Here is a 17,224-nt window from a genome sequence, read left to right on the forward strand (position 1 = left end):
TTTGGTGCCTTGAAATATAAAGGACAGTGGAGTTTGCTGGGCTTTGGGTGGCCTGAAAGAACGAGACAGTGAATTTTTGGGGTACCTTTTTCCTGGGAGCATGAAAAATACAAAACTCTGCGCCTAGCAGAGGATGGTTTCGATCCATCGACCTCTGGGTTATGGGCCCAGCACGCTCCCGCTGCGCCACTCTGCTGCTGCTTAAACCTCTCTTACGAGAAGCCACATTACCGTCTGACTGTTGTCAAGCCACTAACGAAGCAGAAGAGTTGGCTTTAGTCACACTAGGGGTGAGAGTTGCATTTTCACGATTGAGAAGTGGTGTGAATTCTATGGCGTTGGTGGTATAGTGGTGAGCATAGCTGCCTTCCAAGCAGTTGACCCGGGTTCGATTCCCGGCCAACGCATTGTTTCTCTTGTTTTGAAGTATTCTTGTTAACACTCTCTCCAGAGGCCAATGGTTGTGCGGTCAGGCTCAAAAAGAGTGCGCCCAGGAGGTATGCAGCTGCAAAGTCTGTGCGAGAGAGCCTCCGAGTTGAAGCATGCAAGGTTGTCGGACACTCAAAAGCATCCTTCGAGCCGGAATCGAACCAGCGACCTAAGGATTGCTAATTAGCTACTACAGTCCTCCGCTCTACCAGCTGAGCTATCGAAGGTTTAGCCAGATATGCGTGCAGCTGCTTCCTAGGTTTTTGTGTCAGTGCCAACTAAAAAGAAGTTGGCCCTTCATTTGAAGGTAGTGCCAAGTGGAAGTTTTGGAGGATGCGGGCATCGATCCCGCTACCTCTCGCATGCTAAGCGAGCGCTCTACCATTTGAGCTAATCCCCCTCTACTGTTGCTGGTTTCTGGCACTCGGGTCACACCGCAGTCATGTTATCATGCCTAAACCAAGCTTTGACCATGGGAGAAGAAAGGTTTCTTTTTTTTTTTTTTTTTTTTTTAAGTGTGGATTTTTTGGTGCCTTGAAATATAAAGGACAGTGGAGTTTGCTGGGCTTTGGGTGGCCTGAAAGAACGAGACAGTGAATTTTTGGGGTACCTTTTTCCTGGGAGCATGAAAAATACAAAACTCTGCGCCTAGCAGAGGATGGTTTCGATCCATCGACCTCTGGGTTATGGGCCCAGCACGCTCCCGCTGCGCCACTCTGCTGCTGCTTAAACCTCTCTTACGAGAAGCCACATTACCGTCTGACTGTTGTCAAGCCACTAACGAAGCAGAAGAGTTGGCTTTAGTCACACTAGGGGTGAGAGTTGCATTTTCACGATTGAGAAGTGGTGTGAATTCTATGGCGTTGGTGGTATAGTGGTGAGCATAGCTGCCTTCCAAGCAGTTGACCCGGGTTCGATTCCCGGCCAACGCATTGTTACTCTTGTTTTGAAGTATTCTTGTTAACACTCTCTCCAGAGGCCAATGGTTGTGCGGTCAGGCTCAAAAAGAGTGCGCCCAGGAGGTATGCAGCTGCAAAGTCTGTGCGAGAGAGCCTCCGAGTTGAAGCATGCAAGGTTGTCGGACACTCAAAAGCATCCTTCGAGCCGGAATCGAACCAGCGACCTAAGGATTGCTAATTAGCTACTACAGTCCTCCGCTCTACCAGCTGAGCTATCGAAGGTTTAGCCAGATATGCGTGCAGCTGCTTCCTAGGTTTTTGTGTCAGTGCCAACTAAAAAGAAGTTGGCCCTTCATTTGAAGGTAGTGCCAAGTGGAAGTTTTGGAGGATGCGGGCATCGATCCCGCTACCTCTCGCATGCTAAGCGAGCGCTCTACCATTTGAGCTAATCCCCCTCTACTGTTGCTGGTTTCTGGCACTCAGGTCACACCGCAGTCATGTTATCATGCCTAAACCAAGTTTTGACCATGGGAGAAGAAAGGTTTCTTTTTTTTTTTTTTTTTTTTTTTTTTTTTAAAGTGTGGATTTTTTGGTGCCTTGAAATATAAAGGACAGTGGAGTTTGCTGGGCTTTGGGTGGCCTGAAAGAACGAGACAGTGAATTTTTGGGGTACCTTTTTCCTGGGAGCATGAAAAATACAAAACTCTGCGCCTAGCAGAGGATGGTTTCGATCCATCGACCTCTGGGTTATGGGCCCAGCACGCTCCCGCTGCGCCACTCTGCTGCTGCTTAAACCTCTCTTACGAGAAGCCACATTACCGTCTGACTGTTGTCAAGCCACTAACGAAGCAGAAGAGTTGGCTTTAGTCACACTAGGGGTGAGAGTTGCATTTTCACGATTGAGAAGTGGTGTGAATTCTATGGCGTTGGTGGTATAGTGGTGAGCATAGCTGCCTTCCAAGCAGTTGACCCGGGTTCGATTCCCGGCCAACGCATTGTTACTCTTGTTTTGAAGTATTCTTGTTAACACTCTCTCCAGAGGCCAATGGTTGTGCGGTCAGGCTCAAAAAGAGTGCGCCCAGGAGGTATGCAGCTGCAAAGTCTGTGCGAGAGAGCCTCCGAGTTGAAGCATGCAAGGTTGTCGGACACTCAAAAGCATCCTTCGAGCCGGAATCGAACCAGCGACCTAAGGATTGCTAATTAGCTACTACAGTCCTCCGCTCTACCAGCTGAGCTATCGAAGGTTTAGCCAGATATGCGTGCAGCTGCTTCCTAGGTTTTTGTGTCAGTGCCAACTAAAAAGAAGTTGGCCCTTCATTTGAAGGTAGTGCCAAGTGGAAGTTTTGGAGGATGCGGGCATCGATCCCGCTACCTCTCGCATGCTAAGCGAGCGCTCTACCATTTGAGCTAATCCCCCTCTACTGTTGCTGGTTTCTGGCACTCAGGTCACACCGCAGTCATGTTATCATGCCTAAACCAAGTTTTGACCATGGGAGAAGAAAGGTTTCTTTTTTTTTTTTTTTTTTTTTTTTTTTTTTTTAAAGTGTGGATTTTTTGGTGCCTTGAAATATAAAGGACAGTGGAGTTTGCTGGGCTTTGGGTGGCCTGAAAGAACGAGACAGTGAATTTTTGGGGTACCTTTTTCCTGGGAGCATGAAAAATACAAAACTCTGCGCCTAGCAGAGGATGGTTTCGATCCATCGACCTCTGGGTTATGGGCCCAGCACGCTCCCGCTGCGCCACTCTGCTGCTGCTTAAACCTCTCTTACGAGAAGCCACATTACCGTCTGACTGTTGTCAAGCCACTAACGAAGCAGAAGAGTTGGCTTTAGTCACACTAGGGGTGAGAGTTGCATTTTCACGATTGAGAAGTGGTGTGAATTCTATGGCGTTGGTGGTATAGTGGTGAGCATAGCTGCCTTCCAAGCAGTTGACCCGGGTTCGATTCCCGGCCAACGCATTGTTACTCTTGTTTTGAAGTATTCTTGTTAACACTCTCTCCAGAGGCCAATGGTTGTGCGGTCAGGCTCAAAAAGAGTGCGCCCAGGAGGTATGCAGCTGCAAAGTCTGTGCGAGAGAGCCTCCGAGTTGAAGCATGCAAGGTTGTCGGACACTCAAAAGCATCCTTCGAGCCGGAATCGAACCAGCGACCTAAGGATTGCTAATTAGCTACTACAGTCCTCCGCTCTACCAGCTGAGCTATCGAAGGTTTAGCCAGATATGCGTGCAGCTGCTTCCTAGGTTTTTGTGTCAGTGCCAACTAAAAAGAAGTTGGCCCTTCATTTGAAGGTAGTGCCAAGTGGAAGTTTTGGAGGATGCGGGCATCGATCCCGCTACCTCTCGCATGCTAAGCGAGCGCTCTACCATTTGAGCTAATCCCCCTCTACTGTTGCTGGTTTCTGGCACTCAGGTCACACCGCAGTCATGTTATCATGCCTAAACCAAGTTTTGACCATGGGAGAAGAAAGGTTTCTTTTTTTTTTTTTTTTTTTTTTTTTTTTTTTAAAGTGTGGATTTTTTGGTGCCTTGAAATATAAAGGACAGTGGAGTTTGCTGGGCTTTGGGTGGCCTGAAAGAACGAGACAGTGAATTTTTGGGGTACCTTTTTCCTGGGAGCATGAAAAATACAAAACTCTGCGCCTAGCAGAGGATGGTTTCGATCCATCGACCTCTGGGTTATGGGCCCAGCACGCTCCCGCTGCGCCACTCTGCTGCTGCTTAAACCTCTCTTACGAGAAGCCACATTACCGTCTGACTGTTGTCAAGCCACTAACGAAGCAGAAGAGTTGGCTTTAGTCACACTAGGGGTGAGAGTTGCATTTTCACGATTGAGAAGTGGTGTGAATTCTATGGCGTTGGTGGTATAGTGGTGAGCATAGCTGCCTTCCAAGCAGTTGACCCGGGTTCGATTCCTGGCCAACGCATTGTTTCTCTTGTTTTGAAGTATTCTTGTTAACACTCTCTCCAGAGGCCAATGGTTGTGCGGTCAGGCTCAAAAAGAGTGCGCCCAGGAGGTATGCAGCTGCAAAGTCTGTGCGAGAGAGCCTCCGAGTTGAAGCATGCAAGGTTGTCGGACACTCAAAAGCATCCTTCGAGCCGGAATCGAACCAGCGACCTAAGGATTGCTAATTAGCTACTACAGTCCTCCGCTCTACCAGCTGAGCTATCGAAGGTTTAGCCAGATATGCGTGCAGCTGCTTCCTAGGTTTTTGTGTCAGTGCCAACTAAAAAGAAGTTGGCCCTTCATTTGAAGGTAGTGCCAAGTGGAAGTTTTGGAGGATGCGGGCATCGATCCCGCTACCTCTCGCATGCTAAGCGAGCGCTCTACCATTTGAGCTAATCCCCCTCTACTGTTGCTGGTTTCTGGCACTCGGGTCACACCGCAGTCATGTTATCATGCCTAAACCAAGCTTTGACCATGGGAGAAGAAAGGTTTCTTTTTTTTTTTTTTTTTTTTTTAAGTGTGGATTTTTTGGTGCCTTGAAATATAAAGGACAGTGGAGTTTGCTGGGCTTTGGGTGGCCTGAAAGAACGAGACAGTGAATTTTTGGGGTACCTTTTTCCTGGGAGCATGAAAAATACAAAACTCTGCGCCTAGCAGAGGATGGTTTCGATCCATCGACCTCTGGGTTATGGGCCCAGCACGCTCCCGCTGCGCCACTCTGCTGCTGCTTAAACCTCTCTTACGAGAAGCCACATTACCGTCTGACTGTTGTCAAGCCACTAACGAAGCAGAAGAGTTGGCTTTAGTCACACTAGGGGTGAGAGTTGCATTTTCACGATTGAGAAGTGGTGTGAATTCTATGGCGTTGGTGGTATAGTGGTGAGCATAGCTGCCTTCCAAGCAGTTGACCCGGGTTCGATTCCCGGCCAACGCATTGTTACTCTTGTTTTGAAGTATTCTTGTTAACACTCTCTCCAGAGGCCAATGGTTGTGCGGTCAGGCTCAAAAAGAGTGCGCCCAGGAGGTATGCAGCTGCAAAGTCTGTGCGAGAGAGCCTCCGAGTTGAAGCATGCAAGGTTGTCGGACACTCAAAAGCATCCTTCGAGCCGGAATCGAACCAGCGACCTAAGGATTGCTAATTAGCTACTACAGTCCTCCGCTCTACCAGCTGAGCTATCGAAGGTTTAGCCAGATATGCGTGCAGCTGCTTCCTAGGTTTTTGTGTCAGTGCCAACTAAAAAGAAGTTGGCCCTTCATTTGAAGGTAGTGCCAAGTGGAAGTTTTGGAGGATGCGGGCATCGATCCCGCTACCTCTCGCATGCTAAGCGAGCGCTCTACCATTTGAGCTAATCCCCCTCTACTGTTGCTGGTTTCTGGCACTCAGGTCACACCGCAGTCATGTTATCATGCCTAAACCAAGTTTTGACCATGGGAGAAGAAAGGTTTCTTTTTTTTTTTTTTTTTTTTTTTTTTTTTTAAAGTGTGGATTTTTTGGTGCCTTGAAATATAAAGGACAGTGGAGTTTGCTGGGCTTTGGGTGGCCTGAAAGAACGAGACAGTGAATTTTTGGGGTACCTTTTTCCTGGGAGCATGAAAAATACAAAACTCTGCGCCTAGCAGAGGATGGTTTCGATCCATCGACCTCTGGGTTATGGGCCCAGCACGCTCCCGCTGCGCCACTCTGCTGCTGCTTAAACCTCTCTTACGAGAAGCCACATTACCGTCTGACTGTTGTCAAGCCACTAACGAAGCAGAAGAGTTGGCTTTAGTCACACTAGGGGTGAGAGTTGCATTTTCACGATTGAGAAGTGGTGTGAATTCTATGGCGTTGGTGGTATAGTGGTGAGCATAGCTGCCTTCCAAGCAGTTGACCCGGGTTCGATTCCCGGCCAACGCATTGTTTCTCTTGTTTTGAAGTATTCTTGTTAACACTCTCTCCAGAGGCCAATGGTTGTGCGGTCAGGCTCAAAAAGAGTGCGCCCAGGAGGTATGCAGCTGCAAAGTCTGTGCGAGAGAGCCTCCGAGTTGAAGCATGCAAGGTTGTCGGACACTCAAAAGCATCCTTCGAGCCGGAATCGAACCAGCGACCTAAGGATTGCTAATTAGCTACTACAGTCCTCCGCTCTACCAGCTGAGCTATCGAAGGTTTAGCCAGATATGCGTGCAGCTGCTTCCTAGGTTTTTGTGTCAGTGCCAACTAAAAAGAAGTTGGCCCTTCATTTGAAGGTAGTGCCAAGTGGAAGTTTTGGAGGATGCGGGCATCGATCCCGCTACCTCTCGCATGCTAAGCGAGCGCTCTACCATTTGAGCTAATCCCCCTCTACTGTTGCTGGTTTCTGGCACTCGGGTCACACCGCAGTCATGTTATCATGCCTAAACCAAGCTTTGACCATGGGAGAAGAAAGGTTTCTTTTTTTTTTTTTTTTTTTTTTAAGTGTGGATTTTTTGGTGCCTTGAAATATAAAGGACAGTGGAGTTTGCTGGGCTTTGGGTGGCCTGAAAGAACGAGACAGTGAATTTTTGGGGTACCTTTTTCCTGGGAGCATGAAAAATACAAAACTCTGCGCCTAGCAGAGGATGGTTTCGATCCATCGACCTCTGGGTTATGGGCCCAGCACGCTCCCGCTGCGCCACTCTGCTGCTGCTTAAACCTCTCTTACGAGAAGCCACATTACCGTCTGACTGTTGTCAAGCCACTAACGAAGCAGAAGAGTTGGCTTTAGTCACACTAGGGGTGAGAGTTGCATTTTCACGATTGAGAAGTGGTGTGAATTCTATGGCGTTGGTGGTATAGTGGTGAGCATAGCTGCCTTCCAAGCAGTTGACCCGGGTTCGATTCCCGGCCAACGCATTGTTACTCTTGTTTTGAAGTATTCTTGTTAACACTCTCTCCAGAGGCCAATGGTTGTGCGGTCAGGCTCAAAAAGAGTGCGCCCAGGAGGTATGCAGCTGCAAAGTCTGTGCGAGAGAGCCTCCGAGTTGAAGCATGCAAGGTTGTCGGACACTCAAAAGCATCCTTCGAGCCGGAATCGAACCAGCGACCTAAGGATTGCTAATTAGCTACTACAGTCCTCCGCTCTACCAGCTGAGCTATCGAAGGTTTAGCCAGATATGCGTGCAGCTGCTTCCTAGGTTTTTGTGTCAGTGCCAACTAAAAAGAAGTTGGCCCTTCATTTGAAGGTAGTGCCAAGTGGAAGTTTTGGAGGATGCGGGCATCGATCCCGCTACCTCTCGCATGCTAAGCGAGCGCTCTACCATTTGAGCTAATCCCCCTCTACTGTTGCTGGTTTCTGGCACTCAGGTCACACCGCAGTCATGTTATCATGCCTAAACCAAGTTTTGACCATGGGAGAAGAAAGGTTTCTTTTTTTTTTTTTTTTTTTTTTTTTTTTTTAAAGTGTGGATTTTTTGGTGCCTTGAAATATAAAGGACAGTGGAGTTTGCTGGGCTTTGGGTGGCCTGAAAGAACGAGACAGTGAATTTTTGGGGTACCTTTTTCCTGGGAGCATGAAAAATACAAAACTCTGCGCCTAGCAGAGGATGGTTTCGATCCATCGACCTCTGGGTTATGGGCCCAGCACGCTCCCGCTGCGCCACTCTGCTGCTGCTTAAACCTCTCTTACGAGAAGCCACATTACCGTCTGACTGTTGTCAAGCCACTAACGAAGCAGAAGAGTTGGCTTTAGTCACACTAGGGGTGAGAGTTGCATTTTCACGATTGAGAAGTGGTGTGAATTCTATGGCGTTGGTGGTATAGTGGTGAGCATAGCTGCCTTCCAAGCAGTTGACCCGGGTTCGATTCCCGGCCAACGCATTGTTTCTCTTGTTTTGAAGTATTCTTGTTAACACTCTCTCCAGAGGCCAATGGTTGTGCGGTCAGGCTCAAAAAGAGTGCGCCCAGGAGGTATGCAGCTGCAAAGTCTGTGCGAGAGAGCCTCCGAGTTGAAGCATGCAAGGTTGTCGGACACTCAAAAGCATCCTTCGAGCCGGAATCGAACCAGCGACCTAAGGATTGCTAATTAGCTACTACAGTCCTCCGCTCTACCAGCTGAGCTATCGAAGGTTTAGCCAGATATGCGTGCAGCTGCTTCCTAGGTTTTTGTGTCAGTGCCAACTAAAAAGAAGTTGGCCCTTCATTTGAAGGTAGTGCCAAGTGGAAGTTTTGGAGGATGCGGGCATCGATCCCGCTACCTCTCGCATGCTAAGCGAGCGCTCTACCATTTGAGCTAATCCCCCTCTACTGTTGCTGGTTTCTGGCACTCGGGTCACACCGCAGTCATGTTATCATGCCTAAACCAAGCTTTGACCATGGGAGAAGAAAGGTTTCTTTTTTTTTTTTTTTTTTTTTTAAGTGTGGATTTTTTGGTGCCTTGAAATATAAAGGACAGTGGAGTTTGCTGGGCTTTGGGTGGCCTGAAAGAACGAGACAGTGAATTTTTGGGGTACCTTTTTCCTGGGAGCATGAAAAATACAAAACTCTGCGCCTAGCAGAGGATGGTTTCGATCCATCGACCTCTGGGTTATGGGCCCAGCACGCTCCCGCTGCGCCACTCTGCTGCTGCTTAAACCTCTCTTACGAGAAGCCACATTACCGTCTGACTGTTGTCAAGCCACTAACGAAGCAGAAGAGTTGGCTTTAGTCACACTAGGGGTGAGAGTTGCATTTTCACGATTGAGAAGTGGTGTGAATTCTATGGCGTTGGTGGTATAGTGGTGAGCATAGCTGCCTTCCAAGCAGTTGACCCGGGTTCGATTCCCGGCCAACGCATTGTTACTCTTGTTTTGAAGTATTCTTGTTAACACTCTCTCCAGAGGCCAATGGTTGTGCGGTCAGGCTCAAAAAGAGTGCGCCCAGGAGGTATGCAGCTGCAAAGTCTGTGCGAGAGAGCCTCCGAGTTGAAGCATGCAAGGTTGTCGGACACTCAAAAGCATCCTTCGAGCCGGAATCGAACCAGCGACCTAAGGATTGCTAATTAGCTACTACAGTCCTCCGCTCTACCAGCTGAGCTATCGAAGGTTTAGCCAGATATGCGTGCAGCTGCTTCCTAGGTTTTTGTGTCAGTGCCAACTAAAAAGAAGTTGGCCCTTCATTTGAAGGTAGTGCCAAGTGGAAGTTTTGGAGGATGCGGGCATCGATCCCGCTACCTCTCGCATGCTAAGCGAGCGCTCTACCATTTGAGCTAATCCCCCTCTACTGTTGCTGGTTTCTGGCACTCAGGTCACACCGCAGTCATGTTATCATGCCTAAACCAAGTTTTGACCATGGGAGAAGAAAGGTTTCTTTTTTTTTTTTTTTTTTTTTTTTTTTTTAAAGTGTGGATTTTTTGGTGCCTTGAAATATAAAGGACAGTGGAGTTTGCTGGGCTTTGGGTGGCCTGAAAGAACGAGACAGTGAATTTTTGGGGTACCTTTTTCCTGGGAGCATGAAAAATACAAAACTCTGCGCCTAGCAGAGGATGGTTTCGATCCATCGACCTCTGGGTTATGGGCCCAGCACGCTCCCGCTGCGCCACTCTGCTGCTGCTTAAACCTCTCTTACGAGAAGCCACATTACCGTCTGACTGTTGTCAAGCCACTAACGAAGCAGAAGAGTTGGCTTTAGTCACACTAGGGGTGAGAGTTGCATTTTCACGATTGAGAAGTGGTGTGAATTCTATGGCGTTGGTGGTATAGTGGTGAGCATAGCTGCCTTCCAAGCAGTTGACCCGGGTTCGATTCCTGGCCAACGCATTGTTTCTCTTGTTTTGAAGTATTCTTGTTAACACTCTCTCCAGAGGCCAATGGTTGTGCGGTCAGGCTCAAAAAGAGTGCGCCCAGGAGGTATGCAGCTGCAAAGTCTGTGCGAGAGAGCCTCCGAGTTGAAGCATGCAAGGTTGTCGGACACTCAAAAGCATCCTTCGAGCCGGAATCGAACCAGCGACCTAAGGATTGCTAATTAGCTACTACAGTCCTCCGCTCTACCAGCTGAGCTATCGAAGGTTTAGCCAGATATGCGTGCAGCTGCTTCCTAGGTTTTTGTGTCAGTGCCAACTAAAAAGAAGTTGGCCCTTCATTTGAAGGTAGTGCCAAGTGGAAGTTTTGGAGGATGCGGGCATCGATCCCGCTACCTCTCGCATGCTAAGCGAGCGCTCTACCATTTGAGCTAATCCCCCTCTACTGTTGCTGGTTTCTGGCACTCGGGTCACACCGCAGTCATGTTGTCATGCCTAAACCAAGTTTTGACCATGGGAGAAGAAAGGTTTTTTTTTTTTTTTTTTTTTTTTTTTTAAGTGTGGATTTTTTGGTGCCTTGAAATATAAAGGACAGTGGAGTTTGCTGGGCTTTGGGTGGCCTGAAAGAACGAGACAGTGAATTTTTGGGGTACCTTTTTCCTGGGAGCATGAAAAATACAAAACTCTGCGCCTAGCAGAGGATGGTTTCGATCCATCGACCTCTGGGTTATGGGCCCAGCACGCTCCCGCTGCGCCACTCTGCTGCTGCTTAAACCTCTCTTACGAGAAGCCACATTACCGTCTGACTGTTGTCAAGCCACTAACGAAGCAGAAGAGTTGGCTTTAGTCACACTAGGGGTGAGAGTTGCATTTTCACGATTGAGAAGTGGTGTGAATTCTATGGCGTTGGTGGTATAGTGGTGAGCATAGCTGCCTTCCAAGCAGTTGACCCGGGTTCGATTCCCGGCCAACGCATTGTTTCTCTTGTTTTGAAGTATTCTTGTTAACACTCTCTCCAGAGGCCAATGGTTGTGCGGTCAGGCTCAAAAAGAGTGCGCCCAGGAGGTATGCAGCTGCAAAGTCTGTGCGAGAGAGCCTCCGAGTTGAAGCATGCAAGGTTGTCGGACACTCAAAAGCATCCTTCGAGCCGGAATCGAACCAGCGACCTAAGGATTGCTAATTAGCTACTACAGTCCTCCGCTCTACCAGCTGAGCTATCGAAGGTTTAGCCAGATATGCGTGCAGCTGCTTCCTAGGTTTTTGTGTCAGTGCCAACTAAAAAGAAGTTGGCCCTTCATTTGAAGGTAGTGCCAAGTGGAAGTTTTGGAGGATGCGGGCATCGATCCCGCTACCTCTCGCATGCTAAGCGAGCGCTCTACCATTTGAGCTAATCCCCCTCTACTGTTGCTGGTTTCTGGCACTCGGGTCACACCGCAGTCATGTTATCATGCCTAAACCAAGCTTTGACCATGGGAGAAGAAAGGTTTCTTTTTTTTTTTTTTTTTTTTTTAAGTGTGGATTTTTTGGTGCCTTGAAATATAAAGGACAGTGGAGTTTGCTGGGCTTTGGGTGGCCTGAAAGAACGAGACAGTGAATTTTTGGGGTACCTTTTTCCTGGGAGCATGAAAAATACAAAACTCTGCGCCTAGCAGAGGATGGTTTCGATCCATCGACCTCTGGGTTATGGGCCCAGCACGCTCCCGCTGCGCCACTCTGCTGCTGCTTAAACCTCTCTTACGAGAAGCCACATTACCGTCTGACTGTTGTCAAGCCACTAACGAAGCAGAAGAGTTGGCTTTAGTCACACTAGGGGTGAGAGTTGCATTTTCACGATTGAGAAGTGGTGTGAATTCTATGGCGTTGGTGGTATAGTGGTGAGCATAGCTGCCTTCCAAGCAGTTGACCCGGGTTCGATTCCCGGCCAACGCATTGTTTCTCTTGTTTTGAAGTATTCTTGTTAACACTCTCTCCAGAGGCCAATGGTTGTGCGGTCAGGCTCAAAAAGAGTGCGCCCAGGAGGTATGCAGCTGCAAAGTCTGTGCGAGAGAGCCTCCGAGTTGAAGCATGCAAGGTTGTCGGACACTCAAAAGCATCCTTCGAGCCGGAATCGAACCAGCGACCTAAGGATTGCTAATTAGCTACTACAGTCCTCCGCTCTACCAGCTGAGCTATCGAAGGTTTAGCCAGATATGCGTGCAGCTGCTTCCTAGGTTTTTGTGTCAGTGCCAACTAAAAAGAAGTTGGCCCTTCATTTGAAGGTAGTGCCAAGTGGAAGTTTTGGAGGATGCGGGCATCGATCCCGCTACCTCTCGCATGCTAAGCGAGCGCTCTACCATTTGAGCTAATCCCCCTCTACTGTTGCTGGTTTCTGGCACTCGGGTCACACCGCAGTCATGTTATCATGCCTAAACCAAGTTTTGACCATGGGAGAAGAAAGGTTTCTTTTTTTTTTTTTTTTTTTTTTTTTTTTTAAAGTGTGGATTTTTTGGTGCCTTGAAATATAAAGGACAGTGGAGTTTGCTGGGCTTTGGGTGGCCTGAAAGAACGAGACAGTGAATTTTTGGGGTACCTTTTTCCTGGGAGCATGAAAAATACAAAACTCTGCGCCTAGCAGAGGATGGTTTCGATCCATCGACCTCTGGGTTATGGGCCCAGCACGCTCCCGCTGCGCCACTCTGCTGCTGCTTAAACCTCTCTTACGAGAAGCCACATTACCGTCTGACTGTTGTCAAGCCACTAACGAAGCAGAAGAGTTGGCTTTAGTCACACTAGGGGTGAGAGTTGCATTTTCACGATTGAGAAGTGGTGTGAATTCTATGGCGTTGGTGGTATAGTGGTGAGCATAGCTGCCTTCCAAGCAGTTGACCCGGGTTCGATTCCCGGCCAACGCATTGTTACTCTTGTTTTGAAGTATTCTTGTTAACACTCTCTCCAGAGGCCAATGGTTGTGCGGTCAGGCTCAAAAAGAGTGCGCCCAGGAGGTATGCAGCTGCAAAGTCTGTGCGAGAGAGCCTCCGAGTTGAAGCATGCAAGGTTGTCGGACACTCAAAAGCATCCTTCGAGCCGGAATCGAACCAGCGACCTAAGGATTGCTAATTAGCTACTACAGTCCTCCGCTCTACCAGCTGAGCTATCGAAGGTTTAGCCAGATATGCGTGCAGCTGCTTCCTAGGTTTTTGTGTCAGTGCCAACTAAAAAGAAGTTGGCCCTTCATTTGAAGGTAGTGCCAAGTGGAAGTTTTGGAGGATGCGGGCATCGATCCCGCTACCTCTCGCATGCTAAGCGAGCGCTCTACCATTTGAGCTAATCCCCCTCTACTGTTGCTGGTTTCTGGCACTCAGGTCACACCGCAGTCATGTTATCATGCCTAAACCAAGTTTTGACCATGGGAGAAGAAAGGTTTCTTTTTTTTTTTTTTTTTTTTTTTTTTTTTTTAAAGTGTGGATTTTTTGGTGCCTTGAAATATAAAGGACAGTGGAGTTTGCTGGGCTTTGGGTGGCCTGAAAGAACGAGACAGTGAATTTTTGGGGTACCTTTTTCCTGGGAGCATGAAAAATACAAAACTCTGCGCCTAGCAGAGGATGGTTTCGATCCATCGACCTCTGGGTTATGGGCCCAGCACGCTCCCGCTGCGCCACTCTGCTGCTGCTTAAACCTCTCTTACGAGAAGCCACATTACCGTCTGACTGTTGTCAAGCCACTAACGAAGCAGAAGAGTTGGCTTTAGTCACACTAGGGGTGAGAGTTGCATTTTCACGATTGAGAAGTGGTGTGAATTCTATGGCGTTGGTGGTATAGTGGTGAGCATAGCTGCCTTCCAAGCAGTTGACCCGGGTTCGATTCCCGGCCAACGCATTGTTTCTCTTGTTTTGAAGTATTCTTGTTAACACTCTCTCCAGAGGCCAATGGTTGTGCGGTCAGGCTCAAAAAGAGTGCGCCCAGGAGGTATGCAGCTGCAAAGTCTGTGCGAGAGAGCCTCCGAGTTGAAGCATGCAAGGTTGTCGGACACTCAAAAGCATCCTTCGAGCCGGAATCGAACCAGCGACCTAAGGATTGCTAATTAGCTACTACAGTCCTCCGCTCTACCAGCTGAGCTATCGAAGGTTTAGCCAGATATGCGTGCAGCTGCTTCCTAGGTTTTTGTGTCAGTGCCAACTAAAAAGAAGTTGGCCCTTCATTTGAAGGTAGTGCCAAGTGGAAGTTTTGGAGGATGCGGGCATCGATCCCGCTACCTCTCGCATGCTAAGCGAGCGCTCTACCATTTGAGCTAATCCCCCTCTACTGTTGCTGGTTTCTGGCACTCGGGTCACACCGCAGTCATGTTATCATGCCTAAACCAAGCTTTGACCATGGGAGAAGAAAGGTTTCTTTTTTTTTTTTTTTTTTTTTTAAGTGTGGATTTTTTGGTGCCTTGAAATATAAAGGACAGTGGAGTTTGCTGGGCTTTGGGTGGCCTGAAAGAACGAGACAGTGAATTTTTGGGGTACCTTTTTCCTGGGAGCATGAAAAATACAAAACTCTGCGCCTAGCAGAGGATGGTTTCGATCCATCGACCTCTGGGTTATGGGCCCAGCACGCTCCCGCTGCGCCACTCTGCTGCTGCTTAAACCTCTCTTACGAGAAGCCACATTACCGTCTGACTGTTGTCAAGCCACTAACGAAGCAGAAGAGTTGGCTTTAGTCACACTAGGGGTGAGAGTTGCATTTTCACGATTGAGAAGTGGTGTGAATTCTATGGCGTTGGTGGTATAGTGGTGAGCATAGCTGCCTTCCAAGCAGTTGACCCGGGTTCGATTCCCGGCCAACGCATTGTTACTCTTGTTTTGAAGTATTCTTGTTAACACTCTCTCCAGAGGCCAATGGTTGTGCGGTCAGGCTCAAAAAGAGTGCGCCCAGGAGGTATGCAGCTGCAAAGTCTGTGCGAGAGAGCCTCCGAGTTGAAGCATGCAAGGTTGTCGGACACTCAAAAGCATCCTTCGAGCCGGAATCGAACCAGCGACCTAAGGATTGCTAATTAGCTACTACAGTCCTCCGCTCTACCAGCTGAGCTATCGAAGGTTTAGCCAGATATGCGTGCAGCTGCTTCCTAGGTTTTTGTGTCAGTGCCAACTAAAAAGAAGTTGGCCCTTCATTTGAAGGTAGTGCCAAGTGGAAGTTTTGGAGGATGCGGGCATCGATCCCGCTACCTCTCGCATGCTAAGCGAGCGCTCTACCATTTGAGCTAATCCCCCTCTACTGTTGCTGGTTTCTGGCACTCAGGTCACACCGCAGTCATGTTATCATGCCTAAACCAAGTTTTGACCATGGGAGAAGAAAGGTTTCTTTTTTTTTTTTTTTTTTTTTTTTTTTTTTAAAGTGTGGATTTTTTGGTGCCTTGAAATATAAAGGACAGTGGAGTTTGCTGGGCTTTGGGTGGCCTGAAAGAACGAGACAGTGAATTTTTGGGGTACCTTTTTCCTGGGAGCATGAAAAATACAAAACTCTGCGCCTAGCAGAGGATGGTTTCGATCCATCGACCTCTGGGTTATGGGCCCAGCACGCTCCCGCTGCGCCACTCTGCTGCTGCTTAAACCTCTCTTACGAGAAGCCACATTACCGTCTGACTGTTGTCAAGCCACTAACGAAGCAGAAGAGTTGGCTTTAGTCACACTAGGGGTGAGAGTTGCATTTTCACGATTGAGAAGTGGTGTGAATTCTATGGCGTTGGTGGTATAGTGGTGAGCATAGCTGCCTTCCAAGCAGTTGACCCGGGTTCGATTCCTGGCCAACGCATTGTTTCTCTTGTTTTGAAGTATTCTTGTTAACACTCTCTCCAGAGGCCAATGGTTGTGCGGTCAGGCTCAAAAAGAGTGCGCCCAGGAGGTATGCAGCTGCAAAGTCTGTGCGAGAGAGCCTCCGAGTTGAAGCATGCAAGGTTGTCGGACACTCAAAAGCATCCTTCGAGCCGGAATCGAACCAGCGACCTAAGGATTGCTAATTAGCTACTACAGTCCTCCGCTCTACCAGCTGAGCTATCGAAGGTTTAGCCAGATATGCGTGCAGCTGCTTCCTAGGTTTTTGTGTCAGTGCCAACTAAAAAGAAGTTGGCCCTTCATTTGAAGGTAGTGCCAAGTGGAAGTTTTGGAGGATGCGGGCATCGATCCCGCTACCTCTCGCATGCTAAGCGAGCGCTCTACCATTTGAGCTAATCCCCCTCTACTGTTGCTGGTTTCTGGCACTCGGGTCACACCGCAGTCATGTTGTCATGCCTAAACCAAGTTTTGACCATGGGAGAAGAAAGGTTTTTTTTTTTTTTTTTTTTTTTTTTTTAAGTGTGGATTTTTTGGTGCCTTGAAATATAAAGGACAGTGGAGTTTGCTGGGCTTTGGGTGGCCTGAAAGAACGAGACAGTGAATTTTTGGGGTACCTTTTTCCTGGGAGCATGAAAAATACAAAACTCTGCGCCTAGCAGAGGATGGTTTCGATCCATCGACCTCTGGGTTATGGGCCCAGCACGCTCCCGCTGCGCCACTCTGCTGCTGCTTAAACCTCTCTTACGAGAAGCCACATTACCGTCTGACTGTTGTCAAGCCACTAACGAAGCAGAAGAGTTGGCTTTAGTCACACTAGGGGTGAGAGTTGCATTTTCACGATTGAGAAGTGGTGTGAATTCTATGGCGTTGGTGGTATAGTGGTGAGCATAGCTGCCTTCCAAGCAGTTGACCCGGGTTCGATTCCCGGCCAACGCATTGTTTCTCTTGTTTTGAAGTATTCTTGTTAACACTCTCTCCAGAGGCCAATGGTTGTGCGGTCAGGCTCAAAAAGAGTGCGCCCAGGAGGTATGCAGCTGCAAAGTCTGTGCGAGAGAGCCTCCGAGTTGAAGCATGCAAGGTTGTCGGACACTCAAAAGCATCCTTCGAGCCGGAATCGAACCAGCGACCTAAGGATTGCTAATTAGCTACTACAGTCCTCCGCTCTACCAGCTGAGCTATCGAAGGTTTAGCCAGATATGCGTGCAGCTGCTTCCTAGGTTTTTGTGTCAGTGCCAACTAAAAAGAAGTTGGCCCTTCATTTGAAGGTAGTGCCAAGTGGAAGTTTTGGAGGATGCGGGCATCGATCCCGCTACCTCTCGCATGCTAAGCGAGCGCTCTACCATTTGAGCTAATCCCCCTCTACTGTTGCTGGTTTCTGGCACTCGGGTCACACCGCAGTCATGTTATCATGCCTAAACCAAGCTTTGACCATGGGAGAAGAAAGGTTTC

The 17,224-nt window shown here is 48.4% G+C and overlaps 36 non-coding genes across 36 annotated transcripts; all 36 read right to left on the reverse strand.

Moving 5' to 3' along the window:
* Positions 1-570: 570 nt before the first annotated feature.
* TRNAY-GUA (transfer RNA tyrosine (anticodon GUA)) lies at positions 571-656 on the reverse strand. The gene is given in 2 exon segments: positions 571-606; positions 620-656. It is a non-coding gene; the product is annotated as a tRNA-Tyr (tRNA).
* Positions 657-756: 100 nt separating this feature from the next.
* Positions 757-829, reverse strand: TRNAA-AGC (transfer RNA alanine (anticodon AGC)). The gene has a single exon. It is a non-coding gene; the product is annotated as a tRNA-Ala (tRNA).
* Positions 830-1,524: 695 nt separating this feature from the next.
* Positions 1,525-1,610, reverse strand: TRNAY-GUA (transfer RNA tyrosine (anticodon GUA)). The gene is given in 2 exon segments: positions 1,525-1,560; positions 1,574-1,610. It is a non-coding gene; the product is annotated as a tRNA-Tyr (tRNA).
* A 100-nt stretch (positions 1,611-1,710) lies between these two features.
* TRNAA-AGC (transfer RNA alanine (anticodon AGC)) lies at positions 1,711-1,783 on the reverse strand. Its single transcript has one exon. It is a non-coding gene; the product is annotated as a tRNA-Ala (tRNA).
* A 703-nt stretch (positions 1,784-2,486) lies between these two features.
* TRNAY-GUA (transfer RNA tyrosine (anticodon GUA)) lies at positions 2,487-2,572 on the reverse strand. The gene is given in 2 exon segments: positions 2,487-2,522; positions 2,536-2,572. It is a non-coding gene; the product is annotated as a tRNA-Tyr (tRNA).
* A 100-nt stretch (positions 2,573-2,672) lies between these two features.
* On the reverse strand, positions 2,673-2,745 carry TRNAA-AGC (transfer RNA alanine (anticodon AGC)). Its single transcript has one exon. It is a non-coding gene; the product is annotated as a tRNA-Ala (tRNA).
* A 706-nt stretch (positions 2,746-3,451) lies between these two features.
* Positions 3,452-3,537, reverse strand: TRNAY-GUA (transfer RNA tyrosine (anticodon GUA)). The gene is given in 2 exon segments: positions 3,452-3,487; positions 3,501-3,537. It is a non-coding gene; the product is annotated as a tRNA-Tyr (tRNA).
* Positions 3,538-3,637: 100 nt separating this feature from the next.
* Positions 3,638-3,710, reverse strand: TRNAA-AGC (transfer RNA alanine (anticodon AGC)). The gene has a single exon. It is a non-coding gene; the product is annotated as a tRNA-Ala (tRNA).
* A 705-nt stretch (positions 3,711-4,415) lies between these two features.
* TRNAY-GUA (transfer RNA tyrosine (anticodon GUA)) lies at positions 4,416-4,501 on the reverse strand. The gene is given in 2 exon segments: positions 4,416-4,451; positions 4,465-4,501. It is a non-coding gene; the product is annotated as a tRNA-Tyr (tRNA).
* A 100-nt stretch (positions 4,502-4,601) lies between these two features.
* TRNAA-AGC (transfer RNA alanine (anticodon AGC)) lies at positions 4,602-4,674 on the reverse strand. The gene has a single exon. It is a non-coding gene; the product is annotated as a tRNA-Ala (tRNA).
* Positions 4,675-5,369: 695 nt separating this feature from the next.
* On the reverse strand, positions 5,370-5,455 carry TRNAY-GUA (transfer RNA tyrosine (anticodon GUA)). Its single transcript is given in 2 exon segments — positions 5,370-5,405; positions 5,419-5,455. It is a non-coding gene; the product is annotated as a tRNA-Tyr (tRNA).
* Positions 5,456-5,555: 100 nt separating this feature from the next.
* On the reverse strand, positions 5,556-5,628 carry TRNAA-AGC (transfer RNA alanine (anticodon AGC)). The gene has a single exon. It is a non-coding gene; the product is annotated as a tRNA-Ala (tRNA).
* Positions 5,629-6,332: 704 nt separating this feature from the next.
* Positions 6,333-6,418, reverse strand: TRNAY-GUA (transfer RNA tyrosine (anticodon GUA)). Its single transcript is given in 2 exon segments — positions 6,333-6,368; positions 6,382-6,418. It is a non-coding gene; the product is annotated as a tRNA-Tyr (tRNA).
* Positions 6,419-6,518: 100 nt separating this feature from the next.
* TRNAA-AGC (transfer RNA alanine (anticodon AGC)) lies at positions 6,519-6,591 on the reverse strand. Its single transcript has one exon. It is a non-coding gene; the product is annotated as a tRNA-Ala (tRNA).
* A 695-nt stretch (positions 6,592-7,286) lies between these two features.
* On the reverse strand, positions 7,287-7,372 carry TRNAY-GUA (transfer RNA tyrosine (anticodon GUA)). The gene is given in 2 exon segments: positions 7,287-7,322; positions 7,336-7,372. It is a non-coding gene; the product is annotated as a tRNA-Tyr (tRNA).
* A 100-nt stretch (positions 7,373-7,472) lies between these two features.
* TRNAA-AGC (transfer RNA alanine (anticodon AGC)) lies at positions 7,473-7,545 on the reverse strand. Its single transcript has one exon. It is a non-coding gene; the product is annotated as a tRNA-Ala (tRNA).
* Positions 7,546-8,249: 704 nt separating this feature from the next.
* TRNAY-GUA (transfer RNA tyrosine (anticodon GUA)) lies at positions 8,250-8,335 on the reverse strand. Its single transcript is given in 2 exon segments — positions 8,250-8,285; positions 8,299-8,335. It is a non-coding gene; the product is annotated as a tRNA-Tyr (tRNA).
* Positions 8,336-8,435: 100 nt separating this feature from the next.
* TRNAA-AGC (transfer RNA alanine (anticodon AGC)) lies at positions 8,436-8,508 on the reverse strand. Its single transcript has one exon. It is a non-coding gene; the product is annotated as a tRNA-Ala (tRNA).
* A 695-nt stretch (positions 8,509-9,203) lies between these two features.
* Positions 9,204-9,289, reverse strand: TRNAY-GUA (transfer RNA tyrosine (anticodon GUA)). Its single transcript is given in 2 exon segments — positions 9,204-9,239; positions 9,253-9,289. It is a non-coding gene; the product is annotated as a tRNA-Tyr (tRNA).
* Positions 9,290-9,389: 100 nt separating this feature from the next.
* TRNAA-AGC (transfer RNA alanine (anticodon AGC)) lies at positions 9,390-9,462 on the reverse strand. Its single transcript has one exon. It is a non-coding gene; the product is annotated as a tRNA-Ala (tRNA).
* Positions 9,463-10,165: 703 nt separating this feature from the next.
* Positions 10,166-10,251, reverse strand: TRNAY-GUA (transfer RNA tyrosine (anticodon GUA)). Its single transcript is given in 2 exon segments — positions 10,166-10,201; positions 10,215-10,251. It is a non-coding gene; the product is annotated as a tRNA-Tyr (tRNA).
* Positions 10,252-10,351: 100 nt separating this feature from the next.
* Positions 10,352-10,424, reverse strand: TRNAA-AGC (transfer RNA alanine (anticodon AGC)). The gene has a single exon. It is a non-coding gene; the product is annotated as a tRNA-Ala (tRNA).
* A 697-nt stretch (positions 10,425-11,121) lies between these two features.
* TRNAY-GUA (transfer RNA tyrosine (anticodon GUA)) lies at positions 11,122-11,207 on the reverse strand. The gene is given in 2 exon segments: positions 11,122-11,157; positions 11,171-11,207. It is a non-coding gene; the product is annotated as a tRNA-Tyr (tRNA).
* A 100-nt stretch (positions 11,208-11,307) lies between these two features.
* On the reverse strand, positions 11,308-11,380 carry TRNAA-AGC (transfer RNA alanine (anticodon AGC)). The gene has a single exon. It is a non-coding gene; the product is annotated as a tRNA-Ala (tRNA).
* A 695-nt stretch (positions 11,381-12,075) lies between these two features.
* On the reverse strand, positions 12,076-12,161 carry TRNAY-GUA (transfer RNA tyrosine (anticodon GUA)). The gene is given in 2 exon segments: positions 12,076-12,111; positions 12,125-12,161. It is a non-coding gene; the product is annotated as a tRNA-Tyr (tRNA).
* A 100-nt stretch (positions 12,162-12,261) lies between these two features.
* On the reverse strand, positions 12,262-12,334 carry TRNAA-AGC (transfer RNA alanine (anticodon AGC)). Its single transcript has one exon. It is a non-coding gene; the product is annotated as a tRNA-Ala (tRNA).
* Positions 12,335-13,037: 703 nt separating this feature from the next.
* On the reverse strand, positions 13,038-13,123 carry TRNAY-GUA (transfer RNA tyrosine (anticodon GUA)). Its single transcript is given in 2 exon segments — positions 13,038-13,073; positions 13,087-13,123. It is a non-coding gene; the product is annotated as a tRNA-Tyr (tRNA).
* Positions 13,124-13,223: 100 nt separating this feature from the next.
* TRNAA-AGC (transfer RNA alanine (anticodon AGC)) lies at positions 13,224-13,296 on the reverse strand. Its single transcript has one exon. It is a non-coding gene; the product is annotated as a tRNA-Ala (tRNA).
* Positions 13,297-14,001: 705 nt separating this feature from the next.
* Positions 14,002-14,087, reverse strand: TRNAY-GUA (transfer RNA tyrosine (anticodon GUA)). The gene is given in 2 exon segments: positions 14,002-14,037; positions 14,051-14,087. It is a non-coding gene; the product is annotated as a tRNA-Tyr (tRNA).
* Positions 14,088-14,187: 100 nt separating this feature from the next.
* TRNAA-AGC (transfer RNA alanine (anticodon AGC)) lies at positions 14,188-14,260 on the reverse strand. Its single transcript has one exon. It is a non-coding gene; the product is annotated as a tRNA-Ala (tRNA).
* Positions 14,261-14,955: 695 nt separating this feature from the next.
* TRNAY-GUA (transfer RNA tyrosine (anticodon GUA)) lies at positions 14,956-15,041 on the reverse strand. The gene is given in 2 exon segments: positions 14,956-14,991; positions 15,005-15,041. It is a non-coding gene; the product is annotated as a tRNA-Tyr (tRNA).
* A 100-nt stretch (positions 15,042-15,141) lies between these two features.
* Positions 15,142-15,214, reverse strand: TRNAA-AGC (transfer RNA alanine (anticodon AGC)). The gene has a single exon. It is a non-coding gene; the product is annotated as a tRNA-Ala (tRNA).
* Positions 15,215-15,918: 704 nt separating this feature from the next.
* On the reverse strand, positions 15,919-16,004 carry TRNAY-GUA (transfer RNA tyrosine (anticodon GUA)). Its single transcript is given in 2 exon segments — positions 15,919-15,954; positions 15,968-16,004. It is a non-coding gene; the product is annotated as a tRNA-Tyr (tRNA).
* Positions 16,005-16,104: 100 nt separating this feature from the next.
* Positions 16,105-16,177, reverse strand: TRNAA-AGC (transfer RNA alanine (anticodon AGC)). Its single transcript has one exon. It is a non-coding gene; the product is annotated as a tRNA-Ala (tRNA).
* A 697-nt stretch (positions 16,178-16,874) lies between these two features.
* On the reverse strand, positions 16,875-16,960 carry TRNAY-GUA (transfer RNA tyrosine (anticodon GUA)). Its single transcript is given in 2 exon segments — positions 16,875-16,910; positions 16,924-16,960. It is a non-coding gene; the product is annotated as a tRNA-Tyr (tRNA).
* A 100-nt stretch (positions 16,961-17,060) lies between these two features.
* Positions 17,061-17,133, reverse strand: TRNAA-AGC (transfer RNA alanine (anticodon AGC)). The gene has a single exon. It is a non-coding gene; the product is annotated as a tRNA-Ala (tRNA).
* Between the last annotated feature and the right edge of the window lie 91 nt (positions 17,134-17,224).

Source organism: Eleutherodactylus coqui, chromosome 1 (genome assembly GCF_035609145.1).
Source record: "Eleutherodactylus coqui strain aEleCoq1 chromosome 1, aEleCoq1.hap1, whole genome shotgun sequence".
Taxonomy (NCBI): domain Eukaryota; kingdom Metazoa; phylum Chordata; class Amphibia; order Anura; family Eleutherodactylidae; genus Eleutherodactylus; species Eleutherodactylus coqui.